This window comes from Montipora foliosa, chromosome 1, assembly GCF_036669935.1.
Source record: "Montipora foliosa isolate CH-2021 chromosome 1, ASM3666993v2, whole genome shotgun sequence".
NCBI classification, from domain to species: Eukaryota; Metazoa; Cnidaria; class Anthozoa; order Scleractinia; family Acroporidae; genus Montipora; species Montipora foliosa.
This window is the reverse complement of record NC_090869.1, coordinates 53,216,824-53,238,452: the sequence shown is the minus strand read 5'-3', so window position 1 is coordinate 53,238,452 and position 21,629 is coordinate 53,216,824. Positions and strand designations below refer to the sequence as shown.

The following is a 21,629-nucleotide window of genomic DNA, read 5'->3' as shown; positions in this document are numbered from 1 at the left end:
AGAAGACGAATTTCTAGAATGCAAACAATCGAACGCAGAACTGCTACAGCTATTATCCAGCGAATCCGCAGAAGCTGAAATGAATTGGATCGCCACAATCCAAACTTGTTATCACGAAATAAAGAAGAAAATAGTAGTAAGCTACACTAATGGAGAAGAAGCTAGGAGAACAAAACAGGAGTCTACCGCCTCAGCTTCGTTCCTAAGACTGGAAAAGGTACGAATGCCTCATTTTGACGGGAAACTGCGCGAGTATCCGCAATTTAAAAAGGACTTCCAGAAGCAAGTTATGACTCAGACCCGAAAGGGTGACGCAGCATACGTCTTACGCACCTGTCTTGACGGGGAGCCAGCGAAACTGGTGAAAAGCGTAGACGACGACATTGACGAGATGTGGCAACGTTTGGACGGGAAATATGGTGACCCAGCCAAAGTAGCTGATGTCATCATTGACGAAATAAAGCGATTTAGAATGCTCAGAGAAGGAGAAGACAAACGCTTTATCGAATTTGTAACCCTCATAGAGGATGGCTATAGAGACCTAAAGAGACTTGGCTTGGAAACAGAGATCACAACCACAAGTTCAGTCAGCGTAATTGAGAAAGCACTCCCGCCAGTTATTAAAAGCAAATGGTCCGAGCTAGTGAGCTCCCGTGACAGCCCTGTTGACAAAAGCAACAAATTTCCAAGTCTCCTAGACTTTCTGCAGAGCCAAAAAAGAGCCATTGAATACGAGAGTGCTAGAAAAGCGGGCATGTTGGTCCTGTCTTAAGCCGGGCCATAGGCAACGCACTTGTAGAATGGGAAGAGAGTGTGGCGTAAATGGCTTCACAAGGAGACCATCCATCAATTCATGAAAATACGCCCCAGCAATACACTCCAAGCAATGAAAGTACACTTCAACAGGCTACTGCGTCCGCAAATGTTTGTAACAACTTAAAATTCGATACCTGTCTTCTCCAGGTACAGAGAGTCGAGACCAGGAAAGGGACGGCTAATGTCATGTGGGACAACGCAGCCTCACTTTGCTGCATTACCAACTTCAACTCTGTAATTTAGATTTTGAACGTCTACACTCCCTGCGATGACCGTGAAATAAAGGAGTAGTTTAAAACCGTGGAAACTCTTCGGCTAGCAACACAAAAGTACATATTTATAATTGGGGTCCTGTTATTAATAAAAGTGAATAAAATTTTTCTCCCACATCTTTATACTAAGGTGATAATGCAAGAAAACTGAGCTCTTTTAGTTGGAGTAACAAAAGGAAAAAAAGTGAAAGAAATTACCTGTTAGGAAAATTCCCCACAGTACACCAAAATAATCATAATGCCACAAAATATGCTGATCTTTGAGATAAATGTTTCTCAGCTCTTTGGATATGTTCAGATAAGCTCTGGTTTTGGATTACGCCGTATTTCCGGCTATCGTGTGCGAGATCACAAGCCTTCTTCTATCGAAATGCTGAATCGTGTGAGCGGCCATATTGGAATTTGCCTTCAAAGAAAGTTCTTCAAGTCACGGCTTGCATACTCTGCCAACTGTACAGCTCCTTTTAACCCGTACGCTCTAGTGTTGTCTCGAAGTGGTGATGTCCATCCTCTGCCAGGCCCGACTAAGGTACTAAACTCCTCAAAAATTGGATTGCCAAAGAAAAAGTCCAACATGAAGGTTGCTCATCTCAACGTCAGATCGAGGGAGCATTTTCAACTTGTTGAAGATACCATCATTCAAAATGGATTTGATATCTTTACCATTTCTGAAACATGGCTTGATACATCCGTCACCGACCAAAGTATTGAGATCTCTGGCTATCAAGTCTTCAGGCAAGACCGTTGGCTTCTCAAATCAGGTGGGGGGTTGTGCACTTATGTTAAGGCCAGCTTAAAAGCGTCTGTACTAAATGAATTATCTTCTGTGTCTACCGATGGTTTCCAACAACTTTGGCTGAAAGTACAATGTAGAGCTCATAAATCTCTTTTGGTTTGTAATGTTTACCGTCCACCAAATGCATCAGCTATAACCAGCTTTGACTACCTAGCTAGACGTTTTGTGGATTCTATGTTAATGAACTTCGCTATTTTCATACTTGGCGACCTCAACTGCAATCTTCTGCACTCCTGCCCTGAGGCAAACCAACTTCTAGATTTTATTACTACCTTTAATTTGACACAGCTGGTTACAAAACCAACACGAATTACGGATGCATCCTCGTCTCTCATTGATGTGATCATGATTACAGACAATTCCATCGTCAGTTCTAGCGACGTACTTACCTGTTCTATCAGTGATCATAATCTGGTTTATGTGATATTAACACTAAGGACACCCAGAGTCAAGCCTTCTTATGTTACTACAAGGAGCTTCACCAATTATGATGCGGAACAGTTTTGTAAGGACTTAGCACTAGTTCCATTCCATGTCATGTCTGTCTTTGATGATTTTGAAGACCAAGTGGATACGTTTAATATCCTGTTTGCCGACATTTTGGAAGCTCATGCACCAATAAGAAGGATTAAAATCAAGTCAAAACCAAATCCTTATGTCACTCCTGAAATCCGTCAGCTAATGAAAACTCGTGATAAGTGGCATAAAAAAGCCATCAAAACCAACGACCGCCTCTGTTGGAATGCATTCAAATTTTTTAGACAGGAAGTTAAAAGAGAACTTCGGCTTGCTGAAAAAGCTTATGTTCAGTCCGAAATTATTGGCAGCGAAGAAAATACAAACGCGATTCGGAAAATCGCTGCTTGCCCAGGAAAAGTAAGATCTTACCAAACATCAATGACAATCCAACCAATATTGCTGATAAATTTAATGAATATTTCACTAGCGTAGGAAGTTTAACGGCACAGAAAGCCTACGACCTTGCTATGGAATATGATTTTAACTCTGCCACAACAATACCACCACCAGCAACACGGAAACATGATGAATGCCCTGATGATTTTCAGTTTCATGCTGTTGCAGAACAGGAGTTTGGAAAGGTTATCAAGGGCTTGTCTTTAAACAAAGCACCTGGCCATGATAAAATTACTGCCCGTGTCCTTAAGGACAGTTTGCCGGCCATATTATCAGTTATTACAAGCGCCACAGAAAAGACTCAGTGCTAAGCTCAAAATGTAGCGATGAACCTATTTACGCCCTAGGAGTGTACTTCTCATACAATGAAGAACTTGCAAGAAAGAAGAACTTCTTTGACAAGTTAAGCCCTCTTCAAAAATTATTAAACATCTGGTCCTCTAGAGACATATCAATTCATGGTAGAATCGATATGGTTAAAACCCTCGCGTTATCAAAATTAACGTTTATTTGCAGCGTATTGAACACTCCACCTGGTTTTACTGCTGAAGTCAACAAAATAATATGTAATTATATTTGGAAAGGTAAAAACCCGAAACTTAAAAAAACAACTATCACGAAAGTTAAGAATGAAGGAGGACTTGGTATGATTGATTTTTCATTATTTGGTAAAGCTCTGAATATTACATGGGTAAAGCGGTTGTGCTCTGACGACAGTGGACCATGGAAACTTATTCCACTATCCTTGCTGTCGAACGTAGGAGGAAAACTTCTCTTTCAATGCAACTACGACCTCAAATATTTATGTATCAACGAAAACTTACCAAAATTCTATCGAGCTGTATTAATACACTGGCAAGAATTAAACTATACAACGCCTAAAGATAAAGAAGACATTTTAAATCAAATAAATTGGAATAATCGTTTTATACGAATAAACCAATCATCTGTTTATTATCGAATCTGGAATCAAGTCGGCATACGTAAACTTGCCTGCCTTGTTAATGATTTAGGAAATAATTTTTTGTCGCTTAAGGCGTTTGAGCAAAAATTTAAAATTAAATGTAATTTTCTGCGCTACCGTAGCTAGCTGTCGGCTATACCTGATCAGTGGAAAAAAAGCATAAAAAGAGACGAGCAACGGAATAAAAGCCTAAAAAGAGACGCGCATCAACATGCCCTGACAAGCACTCAACTAGCAATCGATAAGTTCACGTGCAAGACAGTGTACAATACTCTGATTAGCCGACAGCAGTGTTCACCTGCTGCAGAAAAAAGATTAGTAGAGTGCGCTTTTGATGAACAAAAGCGACAAAGAGTTTACTCTTTGCCATTTCGTGTAACGAAAGAAGTGAAACTATCCATTTTTCAGTACAAAATAATACATAATATACTATATACAAATAACATTTTACACAAAATAAAGAAAAAAAAACACACCCTTACTGCCCATATTGTATTAATGTTGAACAAACGATTTCTCATCTACTCTTTTCGTGTTATGTTGCGAAATCTTTCTGGTCTGAGTTTACTACCTGGTTTAATTCGATTTCTCCAGAAAAGAAATCTAGTCTTTCTAAAGATGAAATAATATATGGAGTACTTGACGACTGGTCATCTTGTTTAACCCTCAATCACTTAATCTTAATTGGAAAATACTTTCTTTATACTAATGCCTTACATGATAAAAGACCGCAGTTTGCGGATTTCATCACCCTTGTATATGATAAAATCGACATAGAAAAATATATCGCTATCATGACGAATAATTCCTCTGCTTTTGTCAAAAAGTGGGCCAAATTTCTCACCTGAGTAAATTTCTAGATACCTTTAGTTAGTCAGTAAGTCAGTTCCTGTAGTTAGTAATTACATTGCATGTCTTGCCTGTATAAGTAACGTTATTGTATTTTATGCGTCCCGAAATTTATATTAGTATTAGTATTGTAAACCCCGCAAATATTGCATTGTAAACAGTGTTAATGCCATGTTTTAAGTAGTGATTAGATTGCGAAAAGGTCAGCACTTTGTTATAAATGTTAAAATTGTGAATAGTATAATTACTGAGTCGTAGGTAGTATTAGTATTGTTAATAGAGTAAGCAGCATGTAGTTTTAGTAATGTATGCAGTCAATAAAAAAAAAATTAAAAAAAAAAAGTTATTACAAGCATTATGAATAATTCATTTAGTACCTCTACATTTCCGAAGGTATGGAAAATGGCCGAGGTTGTTCCCGTGTTAAAGTCGGGCTGTTTCGAAGATCCATGTAACAACCGACCTATTTCATTACTGCCTACATTATCCAAGGTGTCTGAGAAGCTAGCTCACCGTCAGTTTGTTGACTACATAACCACCAATAAGAAGTTGTCTGAGCACCAGAGTTTCAATCGTAAATTTCATTCTACAGAAACTGCTCTTTTACATGTAACAGATGATTTTCTTATGTCTATCGATAAGAGTAAAGTCTCTGCTGTTGTTCTGTTAGATATGTCTAAGGCATTTGACAGTGTCCGACACGATATTCTCCTTCAGAAACTACAACAAATAGGTATTACGTCATCTAGCCTGGAGTGGTTTCACAGTTACCTGTCTGGTCGTAGCCAAAGAGTACGGATTGTGGATGCTGTTTCAGCCTCTCCTCCCCTAAAATATGGAGTTCCACAAGGTTCTATATTGGGACCCATACTATTTACCATCTATGTAAACGATCTCCTGGCTGTTCCAGGCCATTGTAAGTCTGTGTGTTACGTTGATGACAGTAAACTTTACCTTTCTTTCCGCTCAACTGACATAAGCTATGCATTCCGCTGTTTGAATGAAGACCTAAGAGAAATTTGTAGATGGTGCTGCCAAAATTCCTTACTAATTAATCCAGAGAAAACCAAAGTCTTACTCGTGGGAGTGCCTCAATTACTGCGTAAATTGCCTCCAGTGTCGATCGCACTTTTAGGGAAGGAAATAACACCACTTTCTGTGGCTAAGGACCTCGGTGTCCTCATCGACCAGTCCTTAACTTACAACGATCATGTTGCTAAAACTACCTCTAATTGTCTATTTAAATTAAAACAGATTAGTAGAATTAAACACCTTCTGGATAGAAAGTCTCTTTTATTAGTGATGAACGCTTTTGTTTTTAGTAAACTCTTTTATTGCTCAACTGTATGGGCTAACACATCTCAAAGTGACCGTGTTAAGGTGTAACACAAACTAAAAAAGGTAATTAGTCACTTAGACTGACCTTTTTTTAAGTACATCTAGGCCCATTTAATTCTCTTAGACTACGGCCGGCCTAACTTGGAATTCGTTTATACATGCCGTCGGAATGCCAGTATATATCGTACCCGGTAGAGAAATATAATTTACCGCTCAAATCATGTATAAATATTGGTACACATTGCCTAATTTACAAGTGAAAAAGTCATCTCTTGTTCAAACCATCAATACATTCACTAATTCGGGATTCCATAACTATTTCGGGCTTTGGGTACAAGTAATAACACATGTACCCTATCCCTGGGCGGGCTTCGTTCACGTGTGGTGTATAAGTTTGTATGTGCGGGCTGTAATGCCTGTTATGTCGGCGAAACAACCCGGCATTTTTCCACACGCGTGCGTGAGCACTTAGTCAGTGATAGGGCCTCTCACATTTTCAAACACCTACAGAATTCCGAACAATGTCGCGCCCTGTCTTCAGGGGAATGTTTCCATATTTTAGATCACGCCTCTACGACTTTTCAACTCAAGATAAAAGAAGCTTTTCATATTCAAAGAGAACAACCTTCTCTTAACCAATAACTGCATCACGTAAATCTAAAACTATCCTTTTAATTCTCACATTGTCACGTTTTATGTACATTCCGTTGTTACTGGCAAAATTAGCACTTTTTCCGACTTATAAATTCAACTTAACGCTTTGTACATTAATCAACTGAAGATGACAGAAGTTTCTGTCGAAACTTGTCTTGTAATTTTAAAAAGTTTTGTCGTTTTCTTTAAATGTTTAAATACATGTAAATATTATAACTCTCCTAACTGCTTTGCAATGGCACCTAGACAAAGTTTGTTGAATCCTTAAAGGGAACCTCCACTAAAACAACAAAATAGCTTAAAACCACAGAACATAATGTTTACAATTGGAATTGCTCAATCTTTTTCCAATGAAAGCGTTTGTATTCGAGAAAAATAAATTCCAAAAACGCTTATTTTGGTTTTCAAATTTCCCGGGCGCCGCCATCTTGAATAATTTTGACGTAACTTGGTTGCCCTATTGTTCCAGAACAATGGCTCTTTGTATCAGAACAATAGGGCAACCAAGTTACGTCATAATTATTCAAGATGGCGGCGCCCATGAAATTTGAAAGGCAAAATAAGCGTTTTTGGAATTTATTTTCTCGAATACAAACGTTTTCATTGGAAAAAGATTGAGCAATTCCAATTGTAAATATTATGTTCTGTGGTTTAAAGTTATTTTGTTGTTTTAGTGGAGGTTCCCTTTAAAAGTGCTTCTTCGTAACGCCTTATGATTGAACTATAGTGCACCTCATTTTTTTCACCAACCAATCAGAGGCAAGATAAAGATACAAAAACCCGCTCATGTGCGTTTTCGTGCCATAGGAATCTACATCGACTTCGGATTGGCTCATTACATTGTGCGCGCCTTTTGCGATTGCCAATTGGTCAGTTTGAATTTCAAAACGCTCAACGTGAAACTGCTCCAGTTCACTATCAAGACCAAGCTACAGGTTTTCTTAAAGTGGAATAGCTGCCATGTTTGCATCAGCAGGAGCGCCACCGCAAAGTAAATTTCTCACGCCAGTGCGGAAGCCTTGCATGCGCATGGCGTAGACGATGGGATTTACCAACGAGTTTGACAACAAACATGTTACCGCGAACATTCGCAGGTGAAAATTTACAGGACTTTTCAGCAAAAGGAAATCAGGATGGAACCGATACAGACATACATATGTTATAACAGGCAAGAGAGTGATCAGGGAAGCAACTGTAACAGCAAACAAAATGGCGGATAGCTGGCGCTCTCTCATGATAACTCCGTTGTCGAGGTGTTTCAATCGCGGGCCAAAACGAACCTGGATAAAAATTGAAGTGTAGCAAATGCATACAACAAGGAGAACTAGCAAATAGTATGCCACATACAGAGCGGAATCCATTACTATAACGATATTCCCGAGATCTTGAGAATGCATTTTGATTAACGTGATTTGAAGAGGTTCTCTGATAATAGCTATCAGCCAAATGATGGCTATAGTGACGTAGTAGACTCGTCTGTTCATGAATAGATGCCTGGAAGGACGGTATGTGGCGTGTATGCGCTCCAACGAGATGACAGCAAGATTTGTAAGCGAAGCAAAGGAGAAGATATGGGGAAATGCAAATTTGATCAGATCAGATTAAGAACTGACATCAAAGGTGTACTCCCAGGAATCACATTATTCACCGATTCGTTCAAGCCGAAGGGGGCCTAAAATAACCCCCACCAAGAAATCAGTCATCGTAAGATTTCGGATAAGAATGTAAGCGCCTCGGCGCTGCATCTGGCGCTGTGTCATGAACACAGCCATGGTGATAAGATTGAGGACCACTATGGCTACACATTCAGATATTAGCACAACTATCCACGGAATGCATTCTGATGAGGCGAGGAGTGAAGACACTTCGGTTTTGTTGGTCGCATTTCTGTTGTCACTGCCAGCCATAGTTCTTTACTGAAACCACCTGAAATAAAAACCAAAGTTATTTTTGTCAGACAGAAAACCTCTGTCCCACATGCAAAGGTATTTTCAACAAAGCTAGTTGAGTACAGATCTCGCTTAGTGCATTGCTGTCAAGTGGCACTTTGATATTTAGGTAGGTTGCTTTCCAGACTTAAAAATCTTATCCCTATAAATATTGATTGACGTGAAGCCTTGAAATCTTTGTTTAAAAAGAAAAAAAGGTCTTAAGATGCAGCTACGATCATTTGCGTAACTGGCGCCAAAACGTTCCCAAGTGGGCGGGTAAACTTTGAAGTTTGAATGTCAAAACGTTGAATTTTGATTGGCCGGCAGAACATGTTTTTGTCACGCGTGTGGACAGGTAGTTGCAAGTGACGGTAAATGTTAATTACATTTTTTGCGACAAAGTCTATTTACCAAGCTACTACGGTATATAATTTTCATCCAATTTTTATCGTGAAGAAAAGAAAAGAGATTCCAAAACACTCTTGAAAACATGGAGTCGACCGAACTGTACATGTCCAGTGCGTTGAGGCGACTTTTCGTGGAAGCAAGAAAAGTTGAAGAAAAGTGATACAACCGCATTACCATGAAAGCCATTCGTATTGGGCTGGACCGGTTTCTGCCCTGTTCTCCACGTAGACCACACAGAAAGACTTTTTCTATTATTCTTGACAAATAATTTCAGTCGGCTAAACGAAGCATTAGATGCTACTTTGAAGGATCTCGCTCGATTCATTCGTCGGCTGTCCTCTGTTCGAACAATATAATTGCAAAAACATTTAGAAAAAACTGTGTTTTCATTTACGTTTTCAAGCTTTTGATCTTCGGGGCGTTATAAAGAGTATACTTGACATGACAACCTGTCAACATTTCCTCCAATTACTTTCTAATTGATATCGAGCAAACCAATCAACATGCGTTGCGTCAACCGCAATCGCGCCATTCATGTACACGAAAGCTGGCTTTTTCTCCCTTTGGGATCTAAGTGCGTTCATTGCGTTCTCCTTGAAAAATTAATCGGAGGGTTATAAAATAAATAAACCCCTTTCCGGCTTGCTGATATATCGGAGGATAATGCCTAAGGCTAAAAGATTGTCCGAAAAATGAAGCTTCGAGGGCCACTGTGAAATTTACTAATTTACTAATAATAACATGGGTGACAAATTACTCCTTAATTTTGGCGCGAAATTTCAGCGTTAATTTATCTCGGGTTTCACATGACGTCACGGCCGCCTTGTTGGTATTCACAAACAATGAAACGGCGGCCATGTTGGTGTCCCGACCGAATACTCCGGGAATTATTCTCTATTATTAGGCAAACGCTTTCTTTTGTTTTCTTTGAAAAACATGGCATTTGATCGCGTGAGTGAAAACCATGAATAATTTCACATGTGAAATTACAATTTTGCCATGGCAACTTTTCCTGCAGTGCCAAATGGCGTCTTATGAACTCAACTTGTGACCCAGGTTATTAATAGCTAATGAAATGGTATACATTTTCACCATTCGATCAAAGTCTTAGAGGTTCATTTGAAATGGAATTGAAAGTGCAGTTGCTAAAGGATGCGCGTGAAATGGCGGCTCCAATTGAGGTGTGCGTTGGTTTGTTGTAAAATGACCCGTCTTGTTTCCTTGCAGCAATGTGGAACTTTCTTAAACATTTTTTTAATTCCTCGATTTCAGTGACAAATTCGTTCTGCTAGGAACGTTTTGTTTAATTTTCAGCAATAATTATCTGGAAAAACGAAGTCAAACACTGGTTGGCAAAAGTATGAACTTTCAGGCCAAATGTTGTGGCCCTCTTTGTATTCTTAACATAGCATCATCTTGTATTTTCAATATTTCCGATTCAGAAATACTGGCGAGTTTACATCGGCCATTTTGTTGTGTTTGGATCACGCATTATTCACTCGGTAGGGAGTGCATGAATAATGCTCAATTAGCGAACCAATTAGATTGCTTGAAACACCAAGATCACTGAGTGAGTATATATCAATTATTTTTCATATTGCGCAGAAATGACTTTGGACCAACTTTTTGGAACGTCTTAAGCTTAGCATACTAATGGAGACGCGAATGCGAAAACGGAAAAACATTTTTTTCTCACTTTGAGACTAGAAGCTCAAGAGAATAGTGAACTTTCATGAACTTTTTTGACCGGATTAACAAGTATTATTAAATTCTCAACCTCGGATAATGTATTTCGCGAGCTCTGATTGGTTCACTCAATCACGGTTATCAGCTCATATACCTTAGTTTGACCGCATTATATGATGGTAAATGATTGCGCTAAGCGTTGCTAAGCTAAAATTTATTCCCCGGAAAGCGAAATTTCTCTTTGAATAAAACCGAAAAAGAAAAAAAAAAACTTTATTTGTGGAAAGTTTGGATCAATTCCGACGTTTAGAAGTACGCGAAAAGGCAAGAAATGTTTTTGTGATGAGCCTACGTCTGTCTGACCACAAGGTATTACACAACATCGCATCTTCATCAGGTTTTTTCGATTTTGCTCGGATTTTCTCGCTTTTTTCGCTCGTATTTCGTACTTCCAAATTTTTGGAGTTTAAGGAATTTAATAAAACAATTTTTCCATTCGCGCTTGTTGGATATGAGACTGGATATAGCCAACGAGCGTAGCGCCGAGTTGGCTATTTATCATCTCATATCCAACTCGCGCTCGTGTAATAATTGTTAAATAGCTAATTAAAAGATGTCCGTCAAGTTCACCAGGTTTTATTTTGGCAGAAAGTTCAAACTGGGTAGCAGTTTTTTGTATTGATAGTGCACGTGCAGTTGACATACACTTTTTTTTTTGGTAAGAACCTTTTTCTTTTACAGTATTGAGGCTGAGATTAAAAGAAGAGTACATGTTGGTAGAAAGTACGAACATGAAACATCAAAAAATAAAAAAAATTGTAGTGAGTGAGAAATTAGTAAAATTTGTTGACAGATGATTGATTGAAATTTGATCGCCGATTCAATTAAGATGCCTTAGACGTGCTGTAAAATTACTGGAATAAAAATTACATGATCGGGTTGTTTTTACCAAACTGCTTGTTTAATCAGCTTTGCAGTACTCTAGAAAACAAGCGTGATCCATTCTCCTTTATTCTATATCATTTAACATTAGAATAGTTTTGGTATTACCTTAGCCAGCCTACATAATGCACACAGCTTTTTGCTCTCTTGTGTTTGTAGAATATCCGAACGCATATGTTCCACAGCATTTATCTTCAGCGCACATACAGAAATGTTAGCCGAACAGCAGATACCACGAATTGCGTCCTTTTGAAAATGACTTGAGTAACGCAACAAAAAAAAAAAAGGCGAAAACGAGGAATGTTATTTTCATCGCAATGAGATGAAAAAATAACTGAGAGAGCAAATCGAACCGTTTCCGACATCCACCAAACAAACGAAGCAATTTGCGAAAGACTCAGTGTCACAAGGCTTGAATTATTGTGTCGTACAAACTCCAAGAGGTGCCCCCTGTCTTGCCTGTCTTGCCTGGTACGGGTGCTCCCGTTTCAACAATCGACTACGTTTTCGTTCGGTGATTCCGGATTTCACTCTCATCACCTTTTGTAAATAACCAACTGGTTCTCTTCGGCCAGTTGTCTTTCATAACGCCATTATGTTTTTGGCCGGAACCCTCACTCCTCATAATCTGCCCCACCATAAAGCTAAAAGCTTTTAATACTACCGGTTACATTTTTCTTACTTTACTATACTTCTTCAAACAAGGGAAGCCTTTTCACTTACTAACTAAAGAATTGACCAGGTCAGTTAAGTTCCCTTTGTCTGAAAACTTATACTCACCGTTTCTTGAACAAACGTCACTGAGCCGTTGAGCGTTTTTCGATTGTCAAGTGTGAACGATTCTGTCCTATGCTCCTTGCAAGAAAAGAAACTGCAAAAGAGGCAAACATACAGAAAAAAGGTCTATCAGAAGTAAGAAAAGGTTACCATGGATCGGCTTACTGGATTTCGCATAGCCGTTCCATATACACGACGAAGATCGATTCTTTGCTTTTCATTTACAGCTGGCATCACAATTTGATGTTTTTTTCAGGCCCAATTTACTATTATGCAAATAGACGGACAAAAAGAGTAAAAAGCGTAAAGTGCTTTTAATGCGAGTGTCAAGTATTTATGAGTCAATGAGCGAATGAGTCAATGAGCGAATGAGTCAATGAGTCATGAGTCAATGAGTCTATGGGTCAACGAGTTAGTGCGCTTAATTAAACCATAAAATGAAAGCTAAAATTTCAGAGAGTGCTTAAGCCTAATCACGGAAACGAGGGCTTAGGCTTAATCAACAAATTATTGCTATATTGACTGTGAGTCTCATTGACTCATGACTCATTGGGCTACCTTTAAAAGCGGGAATCAGGAATGCGGAAATGGAAATGGAAAATAAGGAACGGGGAACGGGGAATCTTTAAACTGAGGAATCTTTAAAACCGGGAATCTTTAAAATGCGGAATCTTTAAAGCCTGGAATCTTTAAAACGGGGAATCTTTAAATGTCCAGAAATACAGTGGACTTGACTTTCCTTAAACTTGATTATTGAGTGAATATTGGTTCCCGTTTTTTATTCACCTTGATGCCCCAGACCCAAGGCCCATGGTTATTGACAACATTGCGAAAGAGAAGCCATCACTCTGATGTCCGGACGTGGTGTAAAATGTAACAGCAAAATGTTTTTGAAATTATGGGTCATGCTTTTTCGATTCGCTAGCGTGTAGTTCACGCTGATTTTTCGTGCTCGGTGGCAGTTACATAAACGAATCAATATGCAATTTCAGATGAAAGAGGATGGCTGGCCTTGACCATGGGCCTTGGGTCTGGGGCATCAAGGTGAATAAAAAATGCGAACCAATATTCACTCAATAATCAAGTTTAACGAAAGTCAAGTCCACTGTATTTCTGCATGGACATTTAAAGATTCCAGGTTTTAAAGATTCCCCATTTTAAAGATTACCGCTTTTAAAGATTCCCCGTTTTAAAGATTCCCGCTTTTAAAGATTCCAGGTTTTAAAGATTCTCCATTTTAAAGATTCCACATTTTAAAGATTCCCCGTTTTAAAGATTCCTCATTTTAAAGATTCCCCGTTCCCCATTCCCCATTCCCCATTTCTATTTCCATTCCCATTCCCATTCCCATTCCCACATTCCTGATTTTCGCTTTTAAAGATAGCCTGACTCATTGACTCATTTGACTCATAAAACATGCGTTCTCTTTTAATGCTTGTAGGTGCCATCCGAGTTGTAAATATCCTACATCAGACTTGTGAAAAAAAGGAAATCCGAGTTGTAAAAATCCGACATCCGAGTTGTGAAAATTCCACATCTGAGTTGTGAAAATAATGCTAAGACAGAGCAAAGTTAAACCAACAATATGGAAACGTTTCATTGATGACTTTTTCTCACTATGGGACGTAAGTCATGAAACATAAATTCAACCTGTTCATTGCGTACCCAGCTATAAAATTGACACAGAAGGAGAACACTTTCCTAGACACAACAGTGCACAAGGAGAATGACTCGAAAAAGAAGTTATTTACGATATTAAGACATATCGCAAGCCAACTGAAACCACCAATACACTCATTTTACCTCTGGCTTTTATCAAGGAGATATGGAATGCCGTTTGTATCGAAAATAATAATAATAAAAATAAATAAATAAATAACAGCATGTTACTGCCCTTGGCCTTTAGACTACAATACTAGTTCTTCTCCGCCTAAGACTTACATGTTATTTAAAAAGGCTTTGTAGAGATGTAGAGATCCATCATTGAATTTTAATCTAGATTTTTAACTTGTTATATTTAGCTGCACATGTTTTTGCAGGATAAGAAACAATTCTTCCATGAACGCGCGTTGGATATGAAATGGTAAATAGCCAAAGAGGCGCATAGCACCGAATTGGCTATAACCAGTCTCATATTCAATAAGAGCGAGTGGAATGATTGTTCTATTGATTTTTTTCAAATTCTGAGCCTGCCAGACGTTTTGTCGTGGGAAATTTTGCATCCCGCACTTATTTTTCAGCTTGGCCACACTTGACTCAATCAGTTTCCATATTAGGTCATACGGTGTATGAGCTGATAACCGAGATTGAGTGAGCCAATCAGAAAGCTAGAAACGCAATATCCGATGTCGAAAATTTAAGAAATAAGATTATTACAGATGATGATAATGATGATGATTATTAACCAACCGCACAACGGTGTCTCAGTTGGTTGACCATCGGGCTGCCATGCGATAGGTGGTGGATTCGATTCCGGCCGCGGACCAACGCTTATTTTAACACCAACCGGTCTTAAAATAACTGAGGAGAAAGCTCCGCCTTTGTAATAACATCCGCAAATGGTAAAACTTTCAAGTATTCTCGGATAACGACTCTAAACCGTAAGCCCCGTCTCAAAACTCTTTACTGTTCACAACCCAGGGGGACGTAGAAGAACTCACACACTGTTCGTAAAGAGAAGGGCATAGAGTTCCCGATGTTGTGGTCAGGCCTCATTTCATTCATTTATGTGCTGGGTGAGATCGCTAATGGAATGATAGCGGCTGCCAGAGGCGCCTGTATATGCTTATGTCCGATCTCACCCATACATCACTTGCTTGTAAAGCGTATTTGAATATGTAAATAGAGAATGCGCTTTCTAAATTCATTACCATTACCAAATTCATTAGCATTATTATTATTATCATTATTATTATTATTATTATTATTATTATTATTATTATTATTGTTATTATTATTATTACTTTATTAACTTTTTCTTAAGGAATTACTATTATAGTTTATTGTGATTTAGTCGTGTTCAACGTCGAATATTCAAGCTTGATTTAGTCATCTTTTCGGGAGTTCGCTTCAGTTCAGTTCAAGTTAAGAATTACGCGAAGGGTAGTCAGTTGTCCATAATGTTTCGAAGCAAGCTAAGCTACAGTGCAGTTTCCATTACTATTTTGCCTTCGGTTGTCCAGTCCCGTATCTGAAACGAACGTGTGATTTCTTTCTTTCTTGGCTCGCCTTAGTCAGGTCATTTTGTTCTTTTTCATTTTAGTTAATTACGTTTCTCTTCTTTAATCTCTACCATGCAGATAACCGCCACTGATGAATAAACTGCCATCAATTTTACAACGATTTAAAAAGCCTGGAGATGCTGCAGCCATTGAATCTTTTGTAAAAGTCACACACAACAACAGTTTTTTTTAAAACATTACATTTGATTGGCAGAGTAGTCCAGGCTCAACACCAGCAACTACGTTTCCTTCTTTTTGTGCATTCTGTGCACTTTCCTTAAGGTACCATTGAATTTTATGAATAATCACGGTCACCGTGGTCGGACGAGGCCTACGGTCTACAAAGTTTTTGAATTTATCTCCTTAGAGAAGGTAGTAACAGAGTGAGTTTGTTCACAACTAATTAAAAGAAAAAGAGTTGAGTCTGTGAAAGCAGAGCCAGAAATACCGTAAAATTCCGAAAATAAGCCCCTTCATGTATAAGCCCCTCCAAATATAAACCCTCCAAAAGCGGTAACGCAAAAAGCCCTCCAAATATAAGCCCCCGGGGAGCTTGTACTTGGAAAATTGCCCTCAAATACAAAGTAAAACAAAGAAAAACCGGAAAATTTACTTCCAACTATAAGGCTAGCCAAATCGATTTGGATACGCAAATTTCCCTCCGTAGATAAGCCCCTCCAAATATAAGCCCCTCGAAAAAGACCCTTGAAAAATATAAGCCCCGCGGCTTATTTTCGGAATTTTACGGTATATAAACGGCTTTCTCAATGCGCGCAAAATCCACAACTTTTGAAATGGAATATTGAAGGAACACTATGAAGTCAGATTTTTGTCCAAAAACCAAGTTTCTTTCTCTTAGCTTTCCACTTTGAAAACATCAACTGACAATGTGTCTTGACCTCTAAAATGACCGTATCTCCATTTAATATTGAGTAGGGCCTAATTAAAAAATGTGAGTAGAAGGTGACCATGATGACATTTTACTCCATTTTATCGATGTAGAAATGCAACGTCAACGAAATAGCTTTGCCAGTCAGCGCTCGATGTGGTAAGTCTTAACTAAGTAGATTAATTATTTTACGAAGTTATAAGGAGACAAAGTAGTACTTTTTTTTATCGGATCAACATAATACAACCAATATGCTATCGCTAACTGAACATCCGAAAACTAAGGAAGTTTTTGCTATGCCAATGGTTAGACTTAGTCCACGCGATTGTTTCTTCAATGTATTTCTGAATGTTCGCATGATAGTGAGTGGAGGTTAATAAAGGGACACAAAGTTTAAATAACGACAATGTAAAATTTTAGGACGGGTCTCTTTCTTTTGTTTATGAAACCGTCGGCTGCTTCAAAGACACCTCCAATCGAGCCATCCAACCATTGGAAGGAAAAGGTTCTCGATGTATCGTATGGTGCTCGAAAGAACGCCATTGCAAAGTGCGCCTTGGCTGCAATGCGAAAAGGATACAAGATGTTTGCAGTTCAGAATGGAGGATGGTGCGCATCCAGTGCTACAGCGGACCAGACCTTTGACAAGTACGGCAGATCTGCAGCCTGTGGGTCCAATGGCGAAGGTGGACCGTGGGCCAATCAGGTATACTATATCACAGGTAAGTGTTAATGGCATCCGTTTGGCAACTATAAATGCGAGGACTGCAGGCTAAGATACAAACTATTGGAGCGAGCCGTAGTCTCTGTGATAGCCTCCAGGTATGGTGAGTCATTGCTGGCGGACATCTTGGACATGCTTGTGTAAATTTCGAGTAAAGCTCACTGGCCTTCAGTTGCAAGATAATTTTCAGGTAATTCAGGTCGCCATGCGATGATCATGATCATGATCATTCTATGCCAGTGCCGCAGCGAACCAGACCGTTGACAAGTACGGCAGATCTGCAGCCTGTGGGTCTGAAGGCGAGGGCAGACCATGGGCCAATCAGGTTCTCGTCATCAAAGGTAATATGTCGATGAAATGTCTATTAAATTCTCAACCAAATAAAATGAAGTGCTTATTGCAGACAAAAGGCCTAATGAACCGGTGCAAAGGACTAGCGTGTTCTTCATCTTCATAAAACACTAAATTTGCATAGTCGTGTTCGTTGTGACTGTCTTCCACAGAGGACAACTTTGTAGTGAAATCGTAAATAAGAAATAGGATAGCAAGTCTCCATTTGCTCCGGTTCTTTTAAATGCTCTGTACAGTTAATTCGATTTTAATGATGAAATGGTATATATGAAATGAATCATATATGAACTGCGGATATGAAATCAAGTGAAGCTATGATCTTCGCAATTATGAACGCAATTTAAGCAATTGCATAGAGAAGCCTGAAAAATTCAGGACTTCAACGGGGTTTGAACCCGTGACCTCGCGATTCCGGTGCGACGCTCTAACCAACTGAGCTATAAAGCCACTGAAGTTGAGAACTGGTCATATGTGAGTTCTAATGGTCCCGTGAGGAATGAATCAATGATGAAATGGTATATATGACATAAATCATATATGAACTGCGAATATGAAATCAAGTGAAGCTATGATTTTCGCAATTATGAACGCAATTTAAGCAATTGCATAGAGAAGCCTGAAAAATTCAGGACTTCAACGGGGTTTGAATCCGTGATTTCGCGATTCCGGTGCGACGCTCTAACCAACTGAGCTATAAAGCCACTGAAGTTGGGAGCTGGTCATATGTAAGTTCTAATGGTCCCGTGAGGAATGAATCAATGATGAAATGTGGCTTTATAGCTCAGGTGGTTAGAGCGTTGCACCGGAATCGCGAGGTCACGGGTTCAAACGTTGGCCAAGTCCTGAGTGTAATGTGAAGTGCAAGATTACGCTCACATGGTTCATATGGGATTGAAATCTATCACTTCACATTACACTCTATTCAGTTAACTCTGTTTAAAATATAAAGTGTTACACGGCCAACCTTTGTGTAAACGTAACCTTTCCTTAATTTTGAATAAGGTTTGATTTTTGTTGCCAGGTCATATTGTTAATTTCATCAGGTTTAGCAACTGAGAGCAGATCCATTTAGTAATATTAACACTTTTGTGCCAGTTATACATTCCTTCAACAAACCTTGCAAATATTTATCACTATATTTGATACTGTTACACTTAGAAACAGATGATCTGAACCATAACTGATCACAGCAAATGCATACATATTCAGGGCCATGTGTTATCTTATTACGAAAAAGACTGAATCACTTTTGACATGGAATGTCTAATAGAGTCTTGACCTTGACAAATTTCAGTTTGGTTTAACCTTGAGCTCTCCATAGCTTTCCTTAAATGGTTTTATGCTTTTCTGTTTAGGTCTCTGATATGTTCTGGATTGCTTTCTTTTCCTATTCCCTTGCTGCTTCAATATTTTCAGATCTTTTTTGGTGTTTTGCATTGTTTTTCTCTTCCCTGAACTCTTTATTTTGTCTCTTCCGTTTGATAGATTCTCTCACATAAGCTCTTTTTGCCACTGCTTTGTAGAAATTATTACTGACATTCACAACATTTTTGGCCATGATTTATTAATCGATTATTACCTCTGAAAAATTGTTGACATTGGTAACACTGCTGATTTCATAACCTGAAGAACTGTCAGTATAATAATCTAAGTGAAGTGCTGAAACATAGTCTTCCATCTAGATGTCCAATGTTCACAGTAGTTCCCTGTTGTCCGCTTATAGGACTGATAACAGTTACTGGTGCCCACCCCTCAATGGATTCATTTATACGTATAGTAACATTTAATACATTGCAAACTGCTTGCACAATAAGTGCATCACACCATGTATGTTGCCGTGACAACAAACGCACAATTGCTCTGTAATGGGTCCAATAAATTTTTGACGGTTGTTTCTTCTGATGGATTCAACTCCAGCAGCATGCACATTCATGTGATAGGAAGGATCATTGTTAAACTGGTGGGCAACAGAAGAAAAGAAGCATGAACCATCTGAGGTACCTTCTACTGCCTTCAATCCTTTTTGAGCTAATCGTGCCTGCAAAAGTGCTATAGAAGGATTTCTCAGTATTGTATGTGCTGTATGTCTACTCGTTCCATGAGCAACAGGGCCTGGGTTCGATTCAATGTATTCCTGATATCAATGGCTTTTTTCTTGATAGACAATAATTTTCATTTTGTTGGTTCAATTTTGTCGAATGCGTAGTAGCAGATTGATCTTGAATACAAAATAGAACTGACAAGTCTTTTTTGTGTTTAGCAGTCCTGCGGATAATAAGATAAAAATGACGATTAGAATCTCCTACTCTCGAAGATTATTACGTCTGAGTTGCGGTCTAGGTATAGAGATATAATATTTTCCAAAGCAAGAGATAAACACTTTCTCAACTCAGACGAGCTCGGTACGTCCTTATAAAAATAATGCACCATGCACTCTCTAATTACCTTGTCTTTCTGAAACAAGCTCGACGTTTTCTTGTAAGGAATTAATCCTGGAAGGTTCTCTGTCCCGGGGAGCATGTACTGCCTCAGCCCTTGCTCTATCGCAGGAGATTGGTACGGATTTCTCATCAGTTTCCGTTACATAATGAGTGATCGAGTCTTTCGACAGCTCTTCATTATGGTCCACCACACAAGTACTAGTGTCTGGAAGCATGGATTGCTTGGTTGCCTCACTGTTTCTTATGTCACGGATGTTGTTCAAGCTGTATTCATGTGGCTTTGATGACTCATAGCTTGCAAAACTTCGTGATAGCTTTGATAAACATTGGTATACTTTGATAGCTTCGATGTTACTCTCCAAATGGCAGTCACCTTCCAAATGGAATTTATTTATCCCCCATGAGCTTAGGGGATGAACAGGCACTGTCTTCCCACCATGTGTCTGTCGATTCCATGTCTACACGTATCAAAGTCTTTGCGTTGGTCAGTGAAACGCGGTGCACAATTAATTGCACCAATCTCTACTTGTTCAGAATATTTTGCTTCACCTTCGAAGAAAGCCATTTCTTCAATTCTTCCGTTTCTTGCTTCTAAATACAGCGGAAGGTGCTCAAACAAGCGACATATAGCAATGGCGGCGCACAACCTCGCGAACGGAAAGTCACAGCTTTCTAAGCTGTGTTGTGATTATTCATCCTGATTGGCTTATTAGATCGAACTTCCGGTTACGCAGAAGTGAACATTTGCATAAAGAATCACCAAAACTCGTGGATATATCCACGAGTAAAAAATCACTTTATCTTCTGTCCCAATTCCTAATTAATAGTTACGCTTCCTATTTTGAGAACGTTTACCTTGGATAGTTATAGCGGTTACTATGAATAAGTGGTTTTATGTTGAATAACAATGACAAAACTTGAATATCTTTCATGAACAGACAAATTTGTTTGGATTTTTTCGCTGATATTGCCGTCGTAGATCTTGTGCCACAGTCTCCTAAAATCGTAGAGGAAGATAATTAATCTTTTTGAGTGACTTTCCATCACTGCAGATTTTGAAACCATTGGCTGCTTCAAAGACACCTCCAATCGAGCCATTCAAACAGTGGAAAGAAGAGATTCTATTCTCGATGGATCGTTATGGTACATGAAAGAACCCCATTGCAAAGTGGGCCGTGGCTGCAATGCGAAAAGGATACAAGATGTTTGCAGTTCACGATGGACGATGGTGCACAGTGTATCAGACCTTTGACAAGTACAGCAGATCTGCAGCCTGTGGGTTTGACGGTGAAGGCGAACGATGGGCAAACCACGTCTACCTAACTAGCAGCTAATCAATGGTGTTATGCAACAACACTTGTAACTGATTGCCAAAGAAATAAAAACCTCTTCTGCGAACGGGTTGTTTTTTAACATCTTTTTTTACTTTCGCTTCTATGAGACTGGCTAACGTTTCCTCACAATTAAACTTTTTTAAATCATTGTCACTGACGAATCATTTATGGTGTGGATCATGACAATTCTCTTTTTCCTGCTGAGTTAAAGTACTTTTGATTTGTGGGTATTAGGACTGCCATGTTTTTTTCTTTCTATTTTGCCTTTAAATTGACAAGCCCGCTAATGAAAGACAAATCCAGTCGATTTTCAGAATTGCT

General features: G+C 38.9%; 1 pseudogene; it reads left to right on the top strand.

Moving 5' to 3' along the window:
- Positions 1-21,629, top strand: part of LOC137971228 (uncharacterized) — a 226,412-nt pseudogene that overhangs the window by 166,087 nt on the left and 38,696 nt on the right.